Source organism: Dermacentor albipictus, chromosome 2 (assembly GCF_038994185.2).
Source record: "Dermacentor albipictus isolate Rhodes 1998 colony chromosome 2, USDA_Dalb.pri_finalv2, whole genome shotgun sequence".
NCBI classification, from domain to species: Eukaryota; Metazoa; Arthropoda; class Arachnida; order Ixodida; family Ixodidae; genus Dermacentor; species Dermacentor albipictus.
Window position 1 is genome coordinate 161,307,324 of NC_091822.1, and position 12,051 is coordinate 161,319,374.

Genomic DNA, 12,051 nt, shown 5'->3' on the forward strand with positions numbered 1-12,051 from the left:
CAAGCCTGGTTATATATACACCCGTTATCGCCGTGCGCTGGACCAAAACTGACCGTTAACTCTGAAGCGTAAGTAGCATCGCAAAAAAAAAAGAAGTTATAAAAGAGCAGCGTATTCCGAACGGGAAGAGGGTATAACTAGGTCGCGGCTATTGGAGCGAAGCCATCGGGTACCGCGCAGTGACAGGCGTGAACATTTATCTAGCGGGCAGCGCGGTCGATCGGCGCGGTCGTTTAATTGTGGTTGCGTAACAATGAGAGGAAGCCATCCAGCGAGACAATGACACCGCTTGACCTGCGCTCTCATCGTTCGTCGCGTCTGGGCAAGCGCGGCTTTCCGAAAACAATTTATTTTTCCTTTCTGCCAGAAGACGTGTACCCTGTGTAAGTGATGAAAGCGTATGGCTTCCCCGCTCTGCATGGGGCATCGGAAGAAGCTTTGATTCTCGAATGCGCGTTCCATAAAGTTTCGGTCCCTACTTTGGTCAGTATATTGGCAGAATGCGGGAACGGTACTTTAACCATACGAACCGGAATATAGGTCGGACTGGTGTGTAGCTCGGCCCCTAACCTTGGCTTGACCGGACGACGGTTCGCAATGTGCTAAACACCGCTGCATAAGACGAGGGGGGAGTTTAGCTGTTATTTCATTCGGGAAAGCATTTCGACCTATATTTCCCGGTTTGCACGGTGTGCTCTTTTCCCGGAACATCACTGGGCGGCGTATAAAATAAATAAATAAATAAATAAATAAATAAATAAATAAATCAATGAAATGTGTTCGATATGGCATAAATGTACGGCAATACTTGTAGTATATACATGAAGATGCTATACCCACACGCTGCTTGCAATGCATTCTTCCTACGCACAAATAAAATGCATAGAGCGAAGAGGAGACAAAACAGAAAGTACGGCACTAAAAGCATGTCACTGCAAACCACTGCATGTATGAGGAATCTGCTAGTAAGTACCATAACATAGTACTGTAGCGCAGGATAAGTACGATAGCGGAGGATGGACGCGCAAGTACAACTCGGTCGTCTTGTTCATTACACCTCGTATTCGCCGCACTCTGACGCGGTCGAAGCGTGAGATGTATTCAACGTCAGGGTTGCGAAGCATCGCGGGCACTGCACTCGGGCGGCGCGTGTACGGCGTTTCTGCGGGGACTCGCGCGCCCGTGTTGGCGAACGCGCATCGGCGGATGCGTGGCGCGAGCATCATTTGCAATCTGGGCCAAGCGACGACGAACGCGTCCGGTTCGCGGCGCGCCACCCCCGATGAGCCTTTGCTGCTGCAGCCTTTTATACTGCGTGTGGCTCGCATCCGATATCGCGCCGCCGTAGTATAGCTACGTGCTGTGGCCCGACCGGCGACGCCTCGCTGGGAACTATAGACGAGGCAACCTAAAGTTTGCCCGCGCGGCACCAGCGCCGAATGCTCCCCTAGCGGACCAATGGAAGTTTGGAGGGTCGTCGCTGCGCTGGCGCGCGCCCGTGTTCTGTACGGCGGGAGCGCTCGTGCGCGTGGTTTTTGCGATGCCGAGTGCGACCTCATCAGCCAGGAAAGGTGGCACGCAATACTGATGTGTTGTTGATTGCCACAGCAGCCTCGAAAACACGAAAGGTCCTACGCCGCCCGTGAAGTTCTACAGATTTCCTGGGAAGTGGGACGATAAGGACAGACGACAAGCATGGATAACTGCAGTGCGCGGCCGAGTCGAGTAAGTCTCATACTTTCGCATTCGCGTGTAATATCTTGAAAGCGGAATAGTCATATGCCTGTTTTTAGTGCACGGCCGTTTGTTTAGTCGTGTCGCGTTGTTGAATTGTGGTGGCATCCGCCGTTTGTTAGCGGTAAATGCAGGCGTGTTGCGCCGCTAAGCTCTACGACGCGTGCTCGATTCCCAGCCACGGCGGCCGCATTTCGATAGGGGCAAAATGCAAGAACACCCTTGTTACCGTGTGCTTTGATTTTTGTGCACGTTAAAGAACCCCCAGAGCTTAAAATTATTCCTGAGACTCCCCATTACAGCGGGCTTCATATTGATTTCGTGGTTTTGGCACGGTTTTGGCACTTGGAACCTCCGAATTTATTTGATTGCACTGTGCCTTCCCTCGCGATTGGCATGGACGAGCTCAAGAGAGTTATTTCTTTTTTCCAAACGCTGCAACTTAAATTACTAGTTGTGCAGGTAACGAAAGGGGCCGCGCGCTACTTGTGTGTGGTATCAGACCGTATTTAATGCAAGCCGCGGTCGTCGCGTGCGTCGGGAAGCGGCAGATCGGAAAGCAGCCGCTCGAGACGTGCGCGTTATGTTTGTTGTTTCCCCATGCTTTCTAAGTATCTAAGTGTGCAAGTATCGTAACTTGTAGTGGTAGCACTCTTGTAGAATAATATATGCACACAATCACAGGAACGTTACTTTTGCAAACATATTATTGGGAGTAATTTAATCCCCACAACAAATAGGCACACATACTGTTTCACTCATATGCGATGCAGATGGAAGCGGCGCCAAACAGACCAATGGCAATCACAACAGTCTTCTCAGCAGTCAGCACCACTGGGACATGTGCTTTCCTACTGCAGCGACGCAGCTCTTGAGCAGCGGCAAGACACGTGTGAAACAGACTCCAGAACAAGCCTTTGTGAAGTGACGGAACCATCAAGAAGCAGCCCAATGGATCTGCAGTCACCGAGTAGTATGACAACAGAAGTTTCTGCTGCCAGTGTGACTTATGTTGTAATTGAAATAAAAGTGGCTAAATTTCTGAACATGGTGCGTACCTCTAACTCGACGTCGTCTACGATCTTGTCGGACACCTGTGACACGCACTTGGCTTTCACTATCACATCACCGTCCACAATTAGTTCAACGCCGTACACGTTCGGAAGCAGACGCTCCCCTATCGTGAGGTTGCCGCCACGAAAAAAAGCTGTCGGCGTCGGCAGCCTTCTTGCAACCGCACGGCAATCTTTGCATGGCTGTTGCGCAAGCAGGCGATCTGCCGCCGTCGAAAACGGAGCGCCGTGAGCACGAGCAGCGAAGAAAAGCGCGGACAACACAATGTAAACAAAGCGGAGACTGCGCCACGGCGCGACCGCCCGACTTGACGCTTCCACATTGGGGGCGCTGTCAAGAGGCGCAGTAGCGCCGCCTGGCCATGGTTTTCTTGTCTATTACGCGGAGCAGGCACCGGGCTCGCTCATTTCGCGCGTGGCAGAGAGAGAGAGAGAGAGTGAGTGAGTGAGTGAGTGAGAGAGAGAGAGAGAGAGAGAGAGAGAGAGAGAGGCGACCCTTGCAGCGAAACGAGTACACTGTGTGGGCTTGGTGCGCATCGAGAGTTTATGCACTGCTCTGGCAATGTCTGCGCAGTACTATGTTTTTGAGAGTGCCGAGTACCAATTCCGATCGGAGGTGTCGCTCGGGTATACCGCGCGCGAGGAAAGAAAGAAGGCCAGTGCGCGATTTAGCGGTAAACGCGAGAGAAATGCGTTCGCATTAAGTCGCACCTGTTTGAGTTCCCGGCCGAATCCGCGATGTAAACCCGCGTTCACCGCATTGCGACACACGTCCTGCCTCTTCGAACAGCGAAGTCCACCTGAGGGTGGTCCGGAGCAGAGCACCGTCACGGAAGAGAGCGCTGCTACACTATGGTTGTAATATTAAATGAGATTTTTTAGTGTATCGTCGCGCGTGTGGGTCGCATTAGGACAGAAAAAAAAAAACTGTTTTCCGGACTCGCTGTAAAGGCTGACACTGTGGCTGCTTTCGGACGTGTTGCAATAATTCTTCGTCGATAAGCGCTTGACTATGTAGCCTGAAGCACGTGCTTTCAAACTGCAACGACATCATGGCATGTCGTATAGTGCGGCAACTTCGGAGGCGCCGTCGCCATGCGTTTTAATGCGTTAGCATTAGAAGTGGAAAAGTTAAAAAGGAAGTATGTGTGTGGATTGTGGGAAGCCGCTCACGAGGTGGAGGAAGAGGGGGCAAGGAAAAACTTAGACGGGCGCGTGTGTGTGTGTGTGTGTGTGTGTGTGTGTGTATGTGCGCGCACATTGTGCTAGCGTGTGCGTGTATATATATATATATATATATATATATATATATATATATATATATATATATATATACGTATGTAGAGAGAGAGAGAGAGAGAGAGAGAGAGAGGAAATGATAAATGAAAGGCAGGGAGGTTATCCATGGCTGAGCTGAGGGTAGGAAAGTAAGAGGGGGGGGGGGGGGGTGATTAGGAGAAGAAGAGAAAGTGGTCTGTTAATAATCCCGACGTGACGTGGTAACCGTTTTCTGCTCTACATCACTTACGGTCACTCAGTCCGGATCACAGACGGCCGCTCATTCCGGTAGCTTTCAAAAAATTCGCAGCAGCGCGTTTTGTGGCCTTTTGTAGCTGCGATATGCGGGGCCATAGTCCCAAGATCTTGTTCAAGGTGAAAGGTTTTCTATCTAACTTATTTCGATTCGAGCTGTGCAAAGGTCGTGTCTTTCATTTTCAAAACATGGGCAGTAGCACAGTAAATGTCTTATAGTCTTTAGTCCTACAGTCCTAAGTCCTATAGTCGTATGTCCTATAGTCCCCTTGGTGAGCAAGTCACCTGGAGCACAAGGCCTACATATTCTGAAATACTTTTCGGTAAACGCGGGATACAGATCAGCGTTTGTGATAAGTGCTGCTGCAAACTTATGTATCGGGTGGCGCGCTTATGGATTTGTACTGTTGGAGTGAACTTGAACTGGTTTGTGTGTTCCGTCCTGGGCATCTATGGTAATACCGGAATGACTCCTTGCACCGACGGCTAAATGCTAGAAAAATGCACTCAGCGTTGGCGTAGAGTTGCGCGGACAGATGTTATAGACGTGGAGTTTAAACCAGTGGAAAGTGAATTTATGTGACGTCATCGTACGTCATCATGCGTTCATGGTGCCTGAACGTAACGCGCGTGTGCGCTTCACTAGAGAAGCGGAGGGATTGTGCGGAAGGCGGCGCATGAATAGCGAACTCGATACCAAAATGATAATTTAGACTTTTTTCTCTCTCTCTTTTTCTTTCTTCTTTTTTCATGCCCTCGCTGGGCTCGTTGGTCAGTGGAAGTGGAGGGGGGGGGGCGGATCTTGCGTTTCGCGGTATTCATATTGCGCGTAGTGCCACAGTTTGTCACAAAGCAAAGCCATCGAAACGCGTCGATTAGCCCCCCCCCCCTCCCCCGCCCCCTCGCACGGCTGCTGTGCGCCCATAGATGGAGCGTTTACTGTTTCACGCGTGTTATAATTCACTCCCGCTTACAGTTAAAAGCATCAGGGAAACGAACAGAGTGAGAGAGGAAAATAAATGTTATGGATGAGAATGAAAGGGGAGGATAATTATTGGGCGAGGGGGGGGAAATGAAAGAAAGAAGAGACAGCCGGTCGGGGTGTTTCCGAAGGCCTCGTGAGAAATCACCGAGTGCGTGTGCCGTATCGCGTTCCGTGGGTCATTATGCGGCTCCCACGTCACATCTCCGCTTTTTCCATATTCGCGAGGGCGTTTTAATGTCAAGGTGCCTCTCTCTCTCACTCTCTCTTTCTCTCTCTCCCGGTGTCGCGTGCATGAAGACCGCGCTTTGACAAGGCGCTTGTGGGCAATTTCTCTCCTCACGTTCTGCTGGCTTTTTTCTTGTTTTGCTTCTCCTTGTTCGCCATTTATGATCGTAATGGCTCTCTCTGCCTGTCAGCCTTCATTAATTCGCCCCCTGACTGGGTCGCAGTAAATCGCTGGATTACCGGCAGGGGTTGTGTCGGTTTACAAGATGTTTATGGGACAAAAAAAGGAAAGGGGGAGGAAGGGTGAAGGGATGCAGAAATGTTGTAGACACATGTTTGAAAGATTCGCGTGCTATGTATCGAAACGAACAGAGGCGCGAGAGCGTGTGTAAGTGTACGAGGTGATCTAATCAGGCGAATGACGAAAAGAGACAGAGAAACGGTCTTTGCAGTGATCACGGTGCTATAGTTTAGATTATGTTGTCTGTTTGAGTTTCCAACACGAACAGACGTCGCCATTACTGCTTAGACTACGTCGTCCGGTGCAATGGTACAAGAACTATCATTAGCAGCAATGGCTCATACCCCCGTTAAGCAAGAAAAAATGCAATGGCTCATGCCCGCATAAAGCCGCGGCTACAAGCGCTCAGCAATGGGAAGCGAACAGTGCGCGCATTCATTGAAATCACTCGCACAACACACAGGACAGCGTACGTTTCCATTCCCAGGTGAGAGGATGCAACGTAATGTCGAAGAGAAACGTTGTTGGCGCGAATCTGACCCTGCTATACGAGCGCGCGAAGCCACAGCTATGCGTCGAAAACGAGCCGGAGAAGCCGAACTGCGAAAGCAGCAACGCGACGATGCGAGGCGGCGCATTACCATGTGTGCAGCAAGCTGTGCCTTCAGGTGTTGCTGGAGGGTAACACTGCTGTAATGCTGCTGAACTTTTTAACGCGATAGCGTTAAGGAGCTCGTGTCGCAGAAAAGCCGGTGTCGTCGGTGTCGGCGGCGTTGGCCGTGAGCGATAAATCCCAGCAGGCACTTAATGAATAAAAAACAACTTGCAGATGGGCTGGGTGGGAATCGAACCAGGGTCTCCGGAGTGTGAGACGGAGACGCTACCACTGAACCACAAGTATTTTTTTTTTCTTTATTGCCACTGAACCACAAGTACGATGCTTCAAAGCGGTACAAAAGCGCCTCTAGTGAATGCGGTGTTGCCTTAGAAACGAGCTGTTTCTAAGGCTCAGGCGTGCGTCGCTTGCTCAGGCGCACATTTCGTTGCCGTGCCGAACGCTGCGTTGCTCGACGCTCACCGCGTCCGATGCGGGGCGCGTAGTCGCTGCGCCGTAGCCCATTGTCTTACACCCCTTGGCGGGTCGACGGGAACGCTGTCGCGTTCCACTCTTCACGGCGAAGCTTAAGCGTCCTCCAATTTTTTCATTCTTTAGTTATCGGGGACTTTCGTACCTCGCAGTGTTCTTTTTTTTTTCTCCGTCAGATTTTTCCATCGGATCGTCGCGTCGCCGAAATACATTTAAAGGCAAGGAGAATTTTTGGATCAATGTAAACACGGGGCACGGAAATGTGGTATTTATAACGCGCGTTCGCATTCCCATACGTAAGCAGCTTTAAGTGTCTCTGCCGAAGTTTCGTACACAGAACTGTTGTACATAGAGTGGAACGACATTTTTTTTATACGTGCTAAGAGAAATTGTATTTCGCACACACTCGTGTGACTCGAAGCACTACACATGTCACAATCACCCTTTGGTTCAGCGATGCTGTTGGCGCGGTTACAAGACATTGCATACACAATCATTGATATTCCTGTTCATAGAGACTTTGTTGGAGATAGTTACACATCAACAAAACTGTGTTGGAGATATTCGCAGAAGCCATGTTGGAGTGGAGGTACCACTTTATGTAGCCTACGTAGTTTCTAAAGGCATACTCGTAGATTATATTACAATATCTTTTTTAAATCTTAGCATTTCTGAAGAAAGCTCATGTGGTGCCATGTAGTTGTACACACAGCACGAACCTTTTTATCTAATTTTACGCTTCAAAAAAAAAAAAACGTGTACCGTCTGTCGCTAAAGTAGAAAAATTCACCGACGATACACGATACTCCCCAATGCGAAATTTCAGTTCATTTCGGTGAATATTAGCTGGCGCGGACAAACTGTCTCCTGTGGCACGTGGCAAACGGAGCGAAGTGTGGCGCGACTGCCTCGCTAATCGGGACATCGCGAGATGCAGCGCGTGGGTGACGCGCGGGCCTGATTCAATGCAGCCGCGGCGGACAGACCTTCGCTCATGCAGCGCTTTGTTCCCGCGTGTGGCATCGTTCGACGCGCTCGCCGCATGCCCTCGGCGAACATGCGATGGCGCGCTACTCTGGCGCCATCTCGTACCGGTCGTCGCCCCCTACGCTTTTCTTCTCGCGCTTTCACCGTGCCGCGCCTCCTCCGCTATCCTCCTCGCGCTCTCTTCGCTCTCGCCGTATTTCATCCCCCGCTGCGCTCAGCGTTCGCTCTTTCCTCCTCCGCTCTGCTCGTTCGCTCGGTTACGCCGAGGGAGACGCCGATGCACGCCGGTGCAGGAAATGGCGCCTAAAGGCTCAACCAGACGTACGCGTTCCAATGCGTCCGCACACGCCGCGCTGACTCGACGTCGCGTCGCTCCCGACGGAGGAAGAGTGCGCGCACCCAAACGATGCACGAGTTGCCGCGCGTAGCCGCGCGTCTCGTCGCGGCGGCGCAGTGTTGCTAGCTTGCCATGTTCAAGGCAGTCTAGCCTTCGCTTAAGGCCACGTTAAGCAATGTGTTACATACAGCAAGAAAACACAATAATTTAGCTTAAAATTTGTTTTCATATTTCAGAAACATATTTTACGACTCCTTGTGGGTCATTCAGCTCAACTGCGACCTAGTATGAGTATTGTGAGCCCGGCGAAACCTGCAGCAGCATCGGCATAGCATCACCAGGTACAGAAGCAGCTTGCCTGGGCTTGCCTGAACGTCGCGCGAAGAGTCGTTCCGGAAGTGACGTTGGCCTGCCGTGGTCATGTGAGGTGCGTCATGCTACTGACGCGAGCGGCAGCTTCCGGCGCGGGCGCAAAAATCGTAGCGGTTGTTGGTCTCCACGCCGCCGCGCGCCGACACGCGAAACAGCCTCCGCGCTTGACGCCGTACGCGCCCGGGCGGGGTGCGGCGCGTGCGGGCGCATTGGAACGCGTACGTCTGGTTGAGCCTTAAGAGCTGCGCTGCAAAAAGAAAAAAAAAAGTGTGCATCTCGGACAGCATCGTTGCCTCGTGGGCCTATTCCGATAGAAAGCATCGCACGCGTGATGCGGAAGGCTTGTAGGTTCGGCGCCCGTCATTGTCTCTTGGTTTCGTGTGGTTCTTACCACGCAGTTGTTACATTAAAAAAGTGGCCATAAAGCGGTAAATGCGAGAGAAATACGTTAGCATTGCGTAGCACCTCTTCGAGGTCCCGGATCCACGATTAAAACCGAGTTCACTGCATCGCAAGGTGTTTGTTGTTCGAGAGCTCACTCAACAACGCGTCCTGCCTCTTCGGGGAGCGACGTACTACTGACGATGGCCCGGAACAGACCACCGTAACTTGCAATTGTGGTGGTGATGTGTTGCAGCGAACACTTTCAAAATCTTTTGAAGGCTGCCTGTGTCATATATCACAATTCTAGTTCATGAGCTGGTCTACTCGAAGAGGCGGATATTACTTGAAAAAAAAAAATGGAATGCATAATCGACTAGTTAACGATACTACAGTAATTTAGTTTTTAACTAATTACCTTATTTCCCATATTGCAATTACAAATTCTAGCCGTGGAGTTCGCAAGGCAATGGAGCCGCTTGGAGGGAATTCCCAAGATGACACCAGTTTCCAGATATTAATTCCATAACTTTGCGGAGAAATGCACTGGTGTTCCAGTTACTTTTGGGCTTGAATGCATAGAACGACGTTTTATTATATACACGCTCTTCTAAGATCTCGCCTCTTTACTTCTTCCGCGTGACCGGCTTTTCACATCTCACGCGCATACGCCCCCCCCCCCCTCCCACACACACACTTTGACACTCCTATATATAATGCTAACACATTACAAAAGTGCGCATAAAGCATCCCCCCCCCCCCACACACACACACTTTGACACTCCTATATATAATGCTAACACATTACAAAAGTGCGCATAAAGCATTGGTGATAATATAGGTGGAGAGCGCATGCGACCTTTGCCAAAGTTGGCGCCTTTGTATCGACGCTGAAAGTTCAGCCACCGGCCACAAGAACGGGCAAGAAAGCCACAGAAAGCGGCTCGTTTTAAAATAAAGAAAACCTCTTATGCTTCTCGCTTTGTGCAGTTCTTCGAGGTTCAAGGTAGCGTATGGCGAGCAGCTTATTTGAGCACCTGTAAAGCGCACTGTAGACGGGACAAAGTATAAGGCGCTTCACCGTATATACTCAAATGTGCATTACCAGCTGCCCCCCCCCCCCCCCCCCACACACACACACAAAAAAAATCTACTCTTCTGAGCAGCGAGTGCTCGTCGTTTGCCTCTGCATGTTGGGGTGTGTTTCGGACCTCCTCGTTCACCCTCTCTGGCTCTCTTGGCGCTCCTTTTATTCCCAAATTGTGGCGCTTCTTCTTATCTCGCAATTTCTGTTAATTACACTCCTGTGGCGAAAGAAAGTGTAACAGGCGCCCTCTATGATGCGACTAAATCTGTTTCTGTTGCTTTAGCTTCTAGTGAAATGAAAGGCTCATCTAGTAAGAAAGTGTTCCGGGCGTTTTAATCAGACGGAGATCGTACCTCGCTGTGGTAGCGAATGCCTCGGCAAAGTCGAGAAAGAATGTCGCCGTTCTGGCGCACGGCCCATACCATTGCGGCAGCAGAAGCGACAAGAAAGTAAATGTGGAGAGAAAAAAAAAAGAACAGTAACGTGCGCGACACAGCATTTCTGGGTCGCTGTTTTCGCTCGTTAATGAGCAGATTACGAGTCAGAAAAAAAAAGAAACGAAAGAAAAAACTGTAAAGAAGCGAGGAAAACGAAAAGGAGACGGGCTCATACCGCGCAAGTGCAAACGAGGCGTAAATGAAAAGGCAGCGCGCGCTCGCGCGTCTGGAATTCGCGCGTTGAACGGCTTGTTTATGCGGGCCGGAGCGTTATTTGTTGTTGCTGTTAACGTTGTCCGCTGTTGTTGTCGTCGCCGGCGTCGTTAAAGCGTTATACGGCGCCGCAGCGGGGTACCGAGTAGCTGCCCGTGTACGCGACGAGATTTACGGCGCCTCGCTCACTCTGGGGAGGGCGGCAGGCACATTCCCCTGCCCTCGTTTTGCCCCTGCTTGGTTAGACGACGAGCCTTGCTTCGTCATGTACAGTGCGTGTACACGTGAGTGCGGCCTCTGTCTGGATACACGGTGCTGCTGTTGCAGAAGGTACGCTCCGTATTACCAATAGGGTGTGCACACTCCATGTAGTAGTATATACACGCACACCCAGCCCAATGTGGCGTGTATATACGCGGGGTTTCAGCGACGCCCTTAGTGGGTTCATACTGTAAACAGCGAAGAGGAATTAAGGTAATCTGTACTAAATGATTTGCATAACGAAGGAATAGTTCTGTCCCGGTTCTATAGGGAGCTGTGTGGTGCGCGAGTGGTTTAGGAGGCCCCCCATGAATTTCGTTATGAAAGGCGTTCGACTGTGTTAACAAGTTGCGCTTCTGCAATATCAAAAGCGTCGCTCATACAGCCCTGACACTTCAGCTTTCCGACTGTGTGACCGCGGTATAACACGGATAGTTGTCTTGAAATTTTTTTCTCTCGTCTGTTTTAGCTACTGCGCTTAGTCTGGTCAATAAAGGTTATAGTAAATGTTATAAAAAAAAAGCTTACGAACATCTGTGAAGTCGTCTGCTTGCACCAGTCCGGAGCAGACGACGCGGATGCGCGCGCAGACGCTTGCAGCAGCATTGCCATGCAGATGATAGTAGTTACACCTTCGCAACGCAGCGCCTTTATTAGCAGATAAATGAATAAGTAAATAAATACTGGGGATTATGCCGAGTCAAAATTACGATATGGTCATGAGGCACACGGTAGTGAAGGGGAGGGGGGGGGCAGCTTCGGATTCATTTTCACCGTGGCTGGGATTCCTTAACCCCGGCACACGGGCGTTCTTGCATTTTCCCCTCCCCCTCCCCCCATCGAAATACAAGCCTTCGTGGCACCCTCATTGCGCAGACTAAGCGCAGAAGCAGAGACTCGCGAGAGAACAAAGTCCGAGACAACCATCCGGGTTACCCGGTCTCACTGTCGTAAAGTTTCTTTTTCTTCAGAGAATCGAAAGATAAATGTGGATAAATGGGCTTTGCATCGAGGGACAACTTTTACCGCATAGCTCTCGGGCAGCTGTCACTGCATGCGTGTTCGTTTGTTCGATAGGCGTTGTGCAGGAGAACGCGG

The 12,051-nt window shown here is 50.6% G+C and overlaps 1 protein-coding gene and 1 long non-coding RNA gene across 2 annotated transcripts in view; both read left to right on the forward strand.

Annotated features, from left to right (window-relative positions):
• Positions 1 to 12,051, forward strand: part of LOC139056200 (GAS2-like protein 1) — a 242,432-nt gene that overhangs the window by 127,665 nt on the left and 102,716 nt on the right. The gene's annotated exons all lie outside the window — the stretch shown is intronic.
• On the forward strand, positions 1,402 to 2,780 carry LOC139056201 (uncharacterized). Its single transcript, XR_011512206.1, has 2 exons — positions 1,402 to 1,725; positions 2,508 to 2,780. It is a non-coding gene; the product is annotated as an uncharacterized lncRNA (long non-coding RNA).